The 10,650-nt window shown below is 39.2% G+C and overlaps 1 long non-coding RNA gene across 2 annotated transcripts; it reads left to right on the top strand.

Moving 5' to 3' along the window:
* The first annotated feature begins 793 nt into the window (after positions 1-793).
* On the top strand, positions 794-2,708 carry LOC143134466 (uncharacterized). 2 transcript variants are annotated; one of them, XR_012988648.1, is made up of 3 exons: positions 794-849; positions 1,185-1,367; positions 2,364-2,708. It is a non-coding gene; the product is annotated as an uncharacterized LOC143134466 (long non-coding RNA). The 2 variants fall into 2 exon arrangements; XR_012988649.1 differs by having other exon boundaries at positions 794-830.
* Positions 2,709-10,650: the final 7,942 nt, after the last annotated feature.

The raw sequence follows: 10,650 nt of genomic DNA on the forward strand, positions 1-10,650 counted from the left end.
TGGGGCACGTGCCTTAGTAAAAGTCTCCAGTGCCCAAGTCTCCAGTGCCCCACTAGCGCTGCTCTCGCTGGAAACGGCATTCATGAGCGCATCTCCGTGCGTGCTTTAGTCATGAGTCACTCACCAGCCAATAACAATAAAAAAGAAAAAAAAAGAAAGGGGCCATAATAGCCAATCAGAAAATAGCACCTCTGTAGCTGGGTAAGATTGAACGCAACAACCAATGAAAATCGTTCACATGATTCTTCCGAGTGTTTCGTTGTATTGTGGAAACTGCTGGAGCTCATCACATCACTTTGAGCGCAGAATAATTCGTCCCCTGTTTTAATGTTACAACAAATTCACAGCTTGTTTGACAGAAAAAAATGACAAGTTGATCGCTGTTAGAGAATGTTGCCCACATAATTAGCATCTGTTTTTCAATGCTTAGTCATTGTAGCCTAAATTTAGCAACAGTTTACCAGCTTGTGCTCTCTCCCTCACACACACACTCACACCATGCGTAGGCTGCATGCACACATGCAGAGAATTAATAATGATTTACGTATACTGTAGAGAGAGTCCTGTAAAAGTAGCGTATACTGTTTGTGAAGCTGTCCTACTGTAAAACTAAACATAGCCTTCTGATAAACTATTCAGAGATGGACATTAGAAAATTCTTCCTGAACAGAGGCAGAGGGAGAGGAACAGTGAGGAGGATGAGGGAGGTATGATAATTGCCCACATTAACGGTAACATTAACATTTATGTTGGTAGCCAGTGCTGTGATTTGATCAGTGTTGGGCAACCTGCGGCGCTGTCGGCTGCGTCGCGGCATCGGCTGAGTCGTGGTAAACGCAATTGGGCCAGGTAATTTTGCCACCTGCAGGCAGCCATGCTACCGCACCTACAACTTTTTTTTTTTTTTACTTTTGGGTCATCTACCAATAATGGGTGATAGAAACAAAATGCCAGCCAAAATATATATTTTCTTGAATTTCCTTCGGGATGAATAAAGTAGGCTACTATCTTATCTTATCCTATCTAATAGCCTATCTTATATAGTTTTTACTGGCCCATATATTTTTTAACATGCAGACTAATCCTGTGTTTACTTGGGATGGGGTGGGTAGCCTACATGTACAACGTTTTGTTAGCAACTGAGTGTGCAACTCATTTTACTGGCCAATTCGATTTTTTACCAGCATTGACCGGTGATTGCTGTTAAACTCTGGGCGCTCGGCTCAGACCGTTTTTACCCGTATTCAGCCGATTTCAACTGCAGCAAGCGTCAAGAAGCACGTCACTGGAGTGACGTTTACAACTTTGGATGAGAGAAGACTCGAAAACTTTGGATGGGAGCAGACTGCGAAAACGGTGAACTTGAGGTAAGTCTTGTCTAACATTTCCTTAAAAAGCATTAACAATTGAGTTTCCTTAACATTTTACATTAACTCTACATATTTCGAATTATTGCTGATTAAATATTGATTATTATCGATCCGTTTAAACTTTGTTCATGAGGTTTCTTCGTCTATCCTCCAGATGAAACGAGAAGAAAGAATTCAGAAATGCAATGCAATTAATAATTATTAATTAGGACAACAACCTAAAATTCTTTATCATGCCTGCCTGAGTAAAGTAGTGCAAGTTGGGGAAAATATATATGAAAGTGTCTCCGGCTTTTAAGGCGCGAACGTAGCTAGCTGTTTAGCTCAGGGTAACTAACATTGACTAGCTGGGGTGTTGTTAGCTCATGGGTTCTTCGCAGCTTGGATGCAATTTTCGTGTTTTTTACGAGCACGGTCTTTGACCTGTGGAAGAAAATAAAGTGGAACAAAAAGTTAGCTGGCTTAGTTGTACTTTTATGGAGCGAACGCATCCAGCTAACAACACCATTTAGCTCAAGGTAGCTAACATTGACTAGCTGGGCTGTTACCGCAGCCTACCCCAACGTCCCTGAGAAGGGATTCCCTTGGCATTGATAGACCAGACATATCTGAAGTTAATTGCAAACAATGAGCAAGTCTGTCTAGCCTTCTGCATAGATCTTGTATTTGCATAGGCTATTGTTTGCAATTAAATTCAGACGTGTTTGACTTATCAATGCCAGGGGGATAGCTTTTTAGATGTGTTCACGTATATATTGACATTCAAGAGCCATGAACACCTCGCTGGCGAGACTCATTAATTGGAGTGGGGCCAACCAAAAGCCTGCATTCAAAAGGCTCATTTTGAAAAGTGTGGTCAGTACTGGATAACTGCAATGTGGTGATTGCAGTGACACAAGTGATAACTGCAAGGTGGTGCGGTTGCAGTGACATAAGTGCTACACTGAGTATACATCACATGATCATGCTGCCCTCTTCTTGTGTTTTTCTCAGATGCAGTCCGCCGGAATGCCCTAACCAAAGATTCCTCCGAAAAGGAGATAGAGCTCCTCATCACCAGATGGCTGCAGCTGGCCTGTGACAAGGATGGTGGCCGAAGCCAGAGGGCAAACCGGCAGACATCATAGGGTGTCACACTTAAGTGTGCTCCAATAATAATAAAAAAAATGTTTTAAACATGAAAACTGTCTACTTGTATTTGTATTTTCAGTTTATCTTGTAGCCTATAAAGAACGGCTGTTTAGCGATTCTGGTATTAACTTGACACGAATGGAAATCAATAAAATTAAAATAAACCCAAGGAACTGGATTGGGGGCGGGGGCTTTACGTCATCTCACTCGGCGTTCCGCAATAGGGCCGCGTCACAGCCGAGTGCTCGCAGAGCAATCGGACCTAGATTCATGCCGAGGATCGATCGGCCGAGTGTTTTCGCCTTAATCGGGCCGCTTTCGGCCCGCACAATTTTTGCTACCTGGGAAGTTACTTCAAAATCGTAGTGTATTATGTATTACTTATTACTGTCATTTCAAAGTAATTTGTTACATTATAATATTACTGTCTCTGAATTGTAAGGCATTACACTACTATTACATTACTTTTAAGTTACTTTCACCAAAATATCTAGAAATATGGATTTGCCATTCTAAATGCAGTTTATTACGCTCAATGCAGCTTGCTCTTCCAATGGAGGGAGATGTGGTATAGCATAATGACTGAGCTAGGCTTAAGGCTAACAACAGTAGAATGCAATAGGCACAGTGCTCATGCAATACAAGGAACAATCATAGTCAGAATTTTGTTAAAAACCGACAAAAGGTCAAAGTCTGGTAAATTGTGATAGAAATACTGTAACTTTAAGGCCTAGGCCTACTCATTAAAATCAATAGAGAGCCTACTGTATTGTAAATCAAAGCTTAAAGGAACCGTATGTAAGATTGTGGCTAAACAGATTGGTACTACAATCACTTTCAAATTACTGTAGAGCGGTGTATCCCCTTCCCCTCCCCTCTGACTGGCAGAGTTGGCAACCGGATGCCGAAACTCTACTGACTTTGTGATTAGTAGATAGGTGGAGGGTGGCGCATTAGGCCAAAACACAACATGACAACATCAACATCAGTTGAGGGCTGCAACTTCACTTTTTAAATGACAATATCCTGGCCAGACTACTGTTGTCAGTGATATAAGTATTTGAAATGAACATGATTTCTTAAGGCGAGACACGGCAGGTGAAAACATCGTTTTTTCATGCACTGGTCAATTTCGAGATTTTGAGCTAGTCTGTTACCTTAGCATGTATTCTATCACACTACTACAACAAAAAAGTCCGATTTACACATTTAGGTGTTTATTTCATTATATTGTGTCTACTCGCGCCTGTATATTTATCCTAAATTCAGCAAAAGTTAGCATTCTAACCTTGCATGCACTCCCGCGACTGTGACCCAAAACATATCGTGTATAGTACCGTTGGAAAGCTCTGTTTTTCCTGTATCACGCTATGTGATCCATATATGGACACTTCCTTTGTATCAGCAACCAATCGCGAAAGTTCAAAGACGAGGCTAGGCTGAGAACGGAATCTCATTGGCTGTCTTTCAAGGCTGTTTTCTCAAAACGAGTTTCCTCTCCCACTCTGAGCAAGGAAACTCCACTTCAGAAGCACTTACATACACCAAACTTTCTAGACTTATGCCTAACTATATTTCGAAGATATTTACAGAGGGGTTTGTTGATATATTATTCCTAGCCTGACTTACATGACATTTTATGCCTAAAAACATGGCAAAAATCGATTTTTTAGGGCTATTGACATTATATTCTGATTTACAGGATAACTAAAGTAGATATTCATAAATCCCTCTGTAAATTTTTCAACATCTATTATCTGAACACAATGAAAACATAATTTTGAACCTGGCTGTATCCAATGCTCAGGTTTCTTGTTTTAAAATGTATGCAAATTAGCGCATATTTAATTAGATAATGCCTAATTTGCATATGTAAACATTAAATTACAGAAAACTTGTAATACATTTTTTTCTCATATTAATGTAAGTAATCAACTGGGTAAGTTTCATAGTGATATCTGCTTGTTAAAAATTTTACCCTATTCACCTGTAGTGTCTCGCCTTAATGTCTAGTGACATATCAGGGCAATTTTATGATTATTTGAAATAAATTTTTTACATACGGTTCATTTAATAAAGACATGTCAAGATGGTGGCCTGCTGGCCATTTCGGTGCCCTACAGTAAGTGAGTGGCTTTGAGTGAGTGACATTTAAATGATAACTCAAACACCTAAAGTAAAATAAAAGGCCTATTATTTAAGACCATTACTGTGTGTTTTTAAACATTAATTTCTGAAGAAATGCTGTTTTACTTATAAATGGTGAACTGTCACTTTAAGAGCATTGATTTTTACGTTGTCATAATGCCCTTTTGCCAGCTCTTGTTTACAAGCCTTATTTGTTTGAGTTACATTGATAGCACAATATTAACAATAATATGCACAATGTTAAGTTGTTTTAAGCAGCCTTCATTGCTTTGGAAATGGAAGTATGCAATGACATGTTAATTCACATTTCGTTTGCGAATACAAGTGAATTATGAGCCTGGTATCCACCTGGCTATCTGAATGGAATGCGTTTCAGTCGACTCAGCATATCATGTGCTTAGCCTAAATGCTTGGAAAAGGAATGATTGAAGACCCACCAATTCTAGTACTATTGAGAGAACCCAAAAGGTATCAAACTTTCATATAACATCGTGTTAGTGCATTTTGACATTGTAAACGTTATTGATGAAGAGTGAAACGCAGTTTGCAGTAAAGCTACTATTCATTGGTTACATTTGGGTGTGATGCGCGTGGTGGGACCGGTGTCACTGCCAGGCTACACAATCTTTTTTCTGCATTTCTATCCCTTTATTCTCTTTAATTCAAGTTCACAGCACAAAGCTGACATGCACAACAGTATAGTTTGTGTTTTATTTAAGAATCAAAAAGATTAGCGTGGCACTACTTTAGATGTTTCATTAAATTACTTACGTGCTATTTCGCGAGGCATAGAGCGATCTTTCGGTTTCGCACACAAAGTGCACTAACTATTATGTTCTTCATAGCCTTGTCTCTGACGAGCTGAAAATAATGAGCCTAGGCTTATGTCCATCCCGCAAATAGAGTCTGCCTGCGAGTCTGCTGCAGCCACAGTCATCTTCAACCAGTATCAGGAGATAACGTTCTACTATTTTGCGCGGATTTTTTCTCCTCTGTTGTTCTCCCGTGGTGTTTGCAAATATGTATCAAAACAAAACACCACTTAATTTCGGGTTAAATGCATTGTAACGCGCGTTACTGAAGTTTGTACCGAGTAAAATATTACCCTTTTTTTTTGTAATGCCTTACATTACCACGTTACCGCAAACAGCAATATATTACAGTAATTACATTACTTTTGTGACGTGTTACACCCAACACTGGATTTGATATATGGTTTAATGGCAACCTTAAATAAGTTTGCTGCATTTGCAAATGTAGCCAGTGTTTTTCAACCACTGTGCCGGGGCACACTAGTGTGCCGTGAGAGATCATCAGGTGTGCCGCAGAAAATTACCCAAATGTCACTCACTGGTCCAGAAAAGCAACTGTTGCATCAAAGAATTTATAACCACATGCTCTAATTGATTGTATGATTGCACTATTTGTGGTATGCAGGCATTGTACAACGGGGCCCCCATATCCAGTATTCACAGAATCATCATCATCCAGTTCATAACAACAATTAAAATAGATATAGTCACCTACAAATGAAACAGAGGGCGCTTGTTTTATTGAGCAGGTCTTGCATAGAAGCCATAATAAGGCCATATCGTGTATTTTTTTAAATTTTAGGCTATGGTATGTTTATTTTTTCTTCACACAGGATGTTAGTGTGCCGTGGGACATTTTAAGTGTCAAAAGTGTGCCGTGGCACAAAAAAGGTTGAAAAACACTGGCCTATAATAATCTACACAGAATCAGAGTATGATTATAGGCTACATTTGGAAATTATCACCAAGTCAGTATGAAGGCTTTAGTAGGCTATTTAAGCTACAAAGAACTGCAGTATTGCCAGGATGACTATACCCTTGCCTGGGAGGGAAGTATATCTCAATTTTGACAAAAAAATAAGCTTCCCTTGTGTTAGTAAGAAAGCCTATTAAATTCATGCAGTGAGTTTAGGCCTACTTATGCCTATGTGTTTCAATGTTGCTGGATAGTGGCTGCTACAACAATTGAGGGAGAGTGCTGGTCCTACAGTATGACAGTGACAATTATGATTTTGAAGCTTGTAGCCTACCCGTAGGCTAGCCATTTATTTCATATTGCGCGCACATTTTTTTTTTTATTATGTAGGCTGGGAGTTGGGGGCCTGTGCCCCAGCAAAGCTCTAGATCTAGAATCGCCCCTGCTCAAGTACTGTACTCAAGTAAATGTACTCCGTTACTGTCCAGCTCTGCTGATTGTAATTCACCCAACTGATATGCACAATAATGTTTTTAGTTTAGCCTACGTTTAAAGAAATCAACAAGCTGTATTCTCATGGATAGGTGTTTGAATTACGTCTTTCTCTGCCTAATGAATATCCATGGGCACAGCATATCAGAGGCCATGGTGAGATAGCAGCAGGTCTCAGGGCTTAAGAGAGGTTTAATTTATACTGGACAAGTATGTTTTTCACCTCGTTGATCATGGTGCTAGGAGAGATGCCAAATGGTAGGGAACAGGTGTCAGGGAGTGGGCGCTGTAAAACTGAAAGACAACCCCATGGCATGTACTGAAATCAACACAGCTCAAAAGGACAGGGCTGGTGGAAAGGAAGGGCGTAGAAAAGCTGATAGGCTAGTGTTACAAATGTCTGTGTTTGCCAAACAAGCAGTCGACATAAACAGACATTAAATTCACAGTGGCAACTAAAATATATTATATCAGTACTTGCAACATAAGACATTTTGACGCATCTAATTCAGTTGAGACTCCAAACTGATCTCTTCATTGAATAAACCATACATGCATTTTCCCTGGGTATAAACCATGCTAAAAGAGAGAGTACAGTAGAAATAAAATCCCAAAAATATTTAAGCCAATCAAAGGGCCAATCATATAAAGGTTGTTTCAATGAATGAAACATGTATAATCCAAAATGTTGTGAACTGACTAGATGGTTGATTTCTTGGAATTGTTCTATAAAAAGGATATGTAATTCATTTGGTTCTCAGATGTTTTTTTTTCTTTATTAAAAGCATGTTTAAAATGACAAATCAACTGTCCCCAGTAAAATCATCTTTCACAGTTTTGTTGTAATATTTGAAAAAAAAAGATGACGTTGTTTTCACATCATATCAATAACATACATTTTAGAAATAAATAGTAATTTACAAATGTCACATTTTTTGTCATGTCCTGTTGTTAACGTTAAATATAAAACACATAGGCTAGGCTACATAGAAAAATGAGCAGAATGTCTTTGACTTTAAAGCGATGGTTCGGAGTAATTTCACTCTAGGGTCCTTTGCACCATGACCCCGAGCCAAACACCCTCCCAGAACCTGTTTTCCCTTGGTCAAACCCTGATCGAGTAACGCTGTCAGAAACTAATGACTTTCTGCAGGCGTAATGGAACCAACTTAGTATCTCGTAAATTACCCCACTAATAATGCCCTGAATGGTACGAAACTTCTACAGTAGTACAACTATGTTCTTTACTCAAAAAACGAGGCATTGAAAAGTTTGTAAGTACACCAGGAGTTTATTTAAATAACACTTGCCTGATGGATGCTACTATCTGCTACTATCTACAGCTGCGTTGACGTTACTTCCGTGATTTGGGAAAAGCCTGTAAAAGTCCTGGCAGGAAGCATGCATAATGATGTAGATCCAGGAATGCACTAATATTTTGTTCGTAGTACCAGTTTGCAACAATTATTAGTTAACACTAAGTTGTAAACACTTCGGAAAAAAATATTAAAAACTGGATATACCAAAAAACTTTAATGTATCGCTTCCTGCCAGGACTTTTAACTTTAATGTATCACTTCCTGCCAGGACTTTTATCATAAATAAATGTGAGGAGGTTGCTAACTTTAAAGATTGCATCTACAATCGAAACTATCTACATGCAAATTGAATGGCCTTATGTCTGGTCTAGGCCTATAGATGTCTGCTTTAGTTGACAGCATGGTCACTAGATTTTAATCGGTAAAGTTATCTGTGGTATCTGATGGTATCTGTTAATGTTCGTGCAAATAGGCGGATTCATGTCCCTTGTAGTTTGCAACTGCGAGGTACATGGCAGGCGCCCCACAGAACGGTTTTATTTTGAGAGGTGTATATCCATACACCCCCTCTGCGATACCAAGGTGAAGTTAGTTTAATATTTGATATTCGGACAGATAATCAAAAAATGTTTTTATGCAGCCAGTTTCACCCCGTGTTTGCAGACAATGTACAAACAGATGACCTGTCTACTTGCTCCCAGCCGACCTTAGGGACCGTCTAAAAAGTACCTTCTGAATTACCTTCATAGTCTTTTTGTCAATAGCTTTGACATCATGTGACCTAGTGACTTCAAACCAATTCAAAATAGTTATCCTACATGGGACTCATCGGACACACCTCTTTTTATAGTTACTGTATGCACACAGTATTTTATATGAATATTTTAAAGAAAATACGTTATTTCCCATAAGGAATGGTTTTCTTTTTTTTCAATACCTCCCAAGCCATGTGACCTAGTGACTCCAAACCAATGCAGAATAGTTATCCTATATGGGACTCATCCGACACACCTCTTTTTATAGCGGCTGTATGCACGCTGTATTTTATATAAATTTTTTTAAGAAAATACATTATTTCATAGAAAGAAACAGACTCCTTTTTTCAATACCTCCCAAGCCATATGACATAATGACTCCAATGCACGCTGTATTTTATATGAATTTTTTAAAGAAAATACATTATTTCATATAAGAAACAGACTCCTTTTTTTCAATACCTCCCAAGCCATATGACCTAGTGACTCCAAACCAATGCAGAATAGTTATCCTTTAGTGGCCCACTGGTTAGCACTCTGGACTTGTAACCAAAGGGTTGCCGGTTCGAGCCCCGACCAGTGGGCCGCGGCTGAAGTGGCCTTGAGCAAGGCACCTAACCCCTCACTGCTCCCTGAGCGTCGCCGTTGAAGCAGGCAGCTCACTGCGCCAGGATTAGTGTGTGCTTCACCTCACTGTGTGCTGTTTGTGTTTCACTAATTCACTGATTGGGTTATTTATTTTATTTATTTTTTATTTCAACTTTATTCAAGACACAAAGGTTCATAGAGACAACACAGTACAGATATATAAATATAAAACAATACAAAACATTTAAGAATGATGCAGATGAGGCATCATTTACAAAACATATACAGGCTTCGGGTACAATGTTTCCAAAAGCAAGATGTGTACCTGGTGTCACTCTTAGAGACATCAGCTATGGACACAATAATCATATTCTTAGACCCTGTCAGTCTGCACATGAATCTATACATAAAATGTCTTAAAACAGCGTTAAAAGTGGGCACATTGTTAGACACAAACATTTCACTGGCACTACTCCACCTAGGGATTTTAATCACAATTCTTAGTGCATCATTATAAGCCACTTGAAGTTTTTTCATTTTCGACTCACTAAAATTACACCACAGGTGGGCAGTATACAGTGGAGTGCAATAGGTTTTGAAGAGTGAGATTTTAACATCAGGAGTGCACATGTGGAATTTGCGTGCCAGCATGTTAGCCTGCCCATACAGTTTTCCACACTGACGCTGCACATCATCATCATCACAGAGGTCATCTCTTATCACATGTCCCAGATATTTAACTTTCTTTACAACCTCTAGTGGTTCACCTGCCAACGAGAAAGAAGGATAGACACACTTCATATCCTCCTTGGTTCTGGCGATCAGTATCACACTCTTCGTTGAGTTAAATTTTATATCAAACATAACTCCATATTGAGAGCATATTCTAAGAAGTTGCTGCAGGCCAGCACTGGAAGGAGACAGTACCACCAAATCATCAGCATAAAGCATATGATTAATGAGACTATCCCCCACCAAGCAGCCAGTTCTACATCCCTTTAGTTCCGTAGATAAATCATCCAATATAGATTGAATAGCATTGGAGACAGAATTCCACCCTGCCTCACTCCATTGGAGACATGGAAGGGTTTTGACAAACTCCTCCCCCACCTAACTTGC

Source organism: Alosa pseudoharengus, unplaced genomic scaffold, assembly GCF_046254945.1.
Source record: "Alosa pseudoharengus isolate Yale_2024_CS ecotype anadromous, Long Island Sound unplaced genomic scaffold, YU_APseudo_1.1 YU_APseudo_1.1_scf_2, whole genome shotgun sequence".
NCBI classification, from domain to species: domain Eukaryota; kingdom Metazoa; phylum Chordata; class Actinopteri; order Clupeiformes; family Clupeidae; genus Alosa; species Alosa pseudoharengus.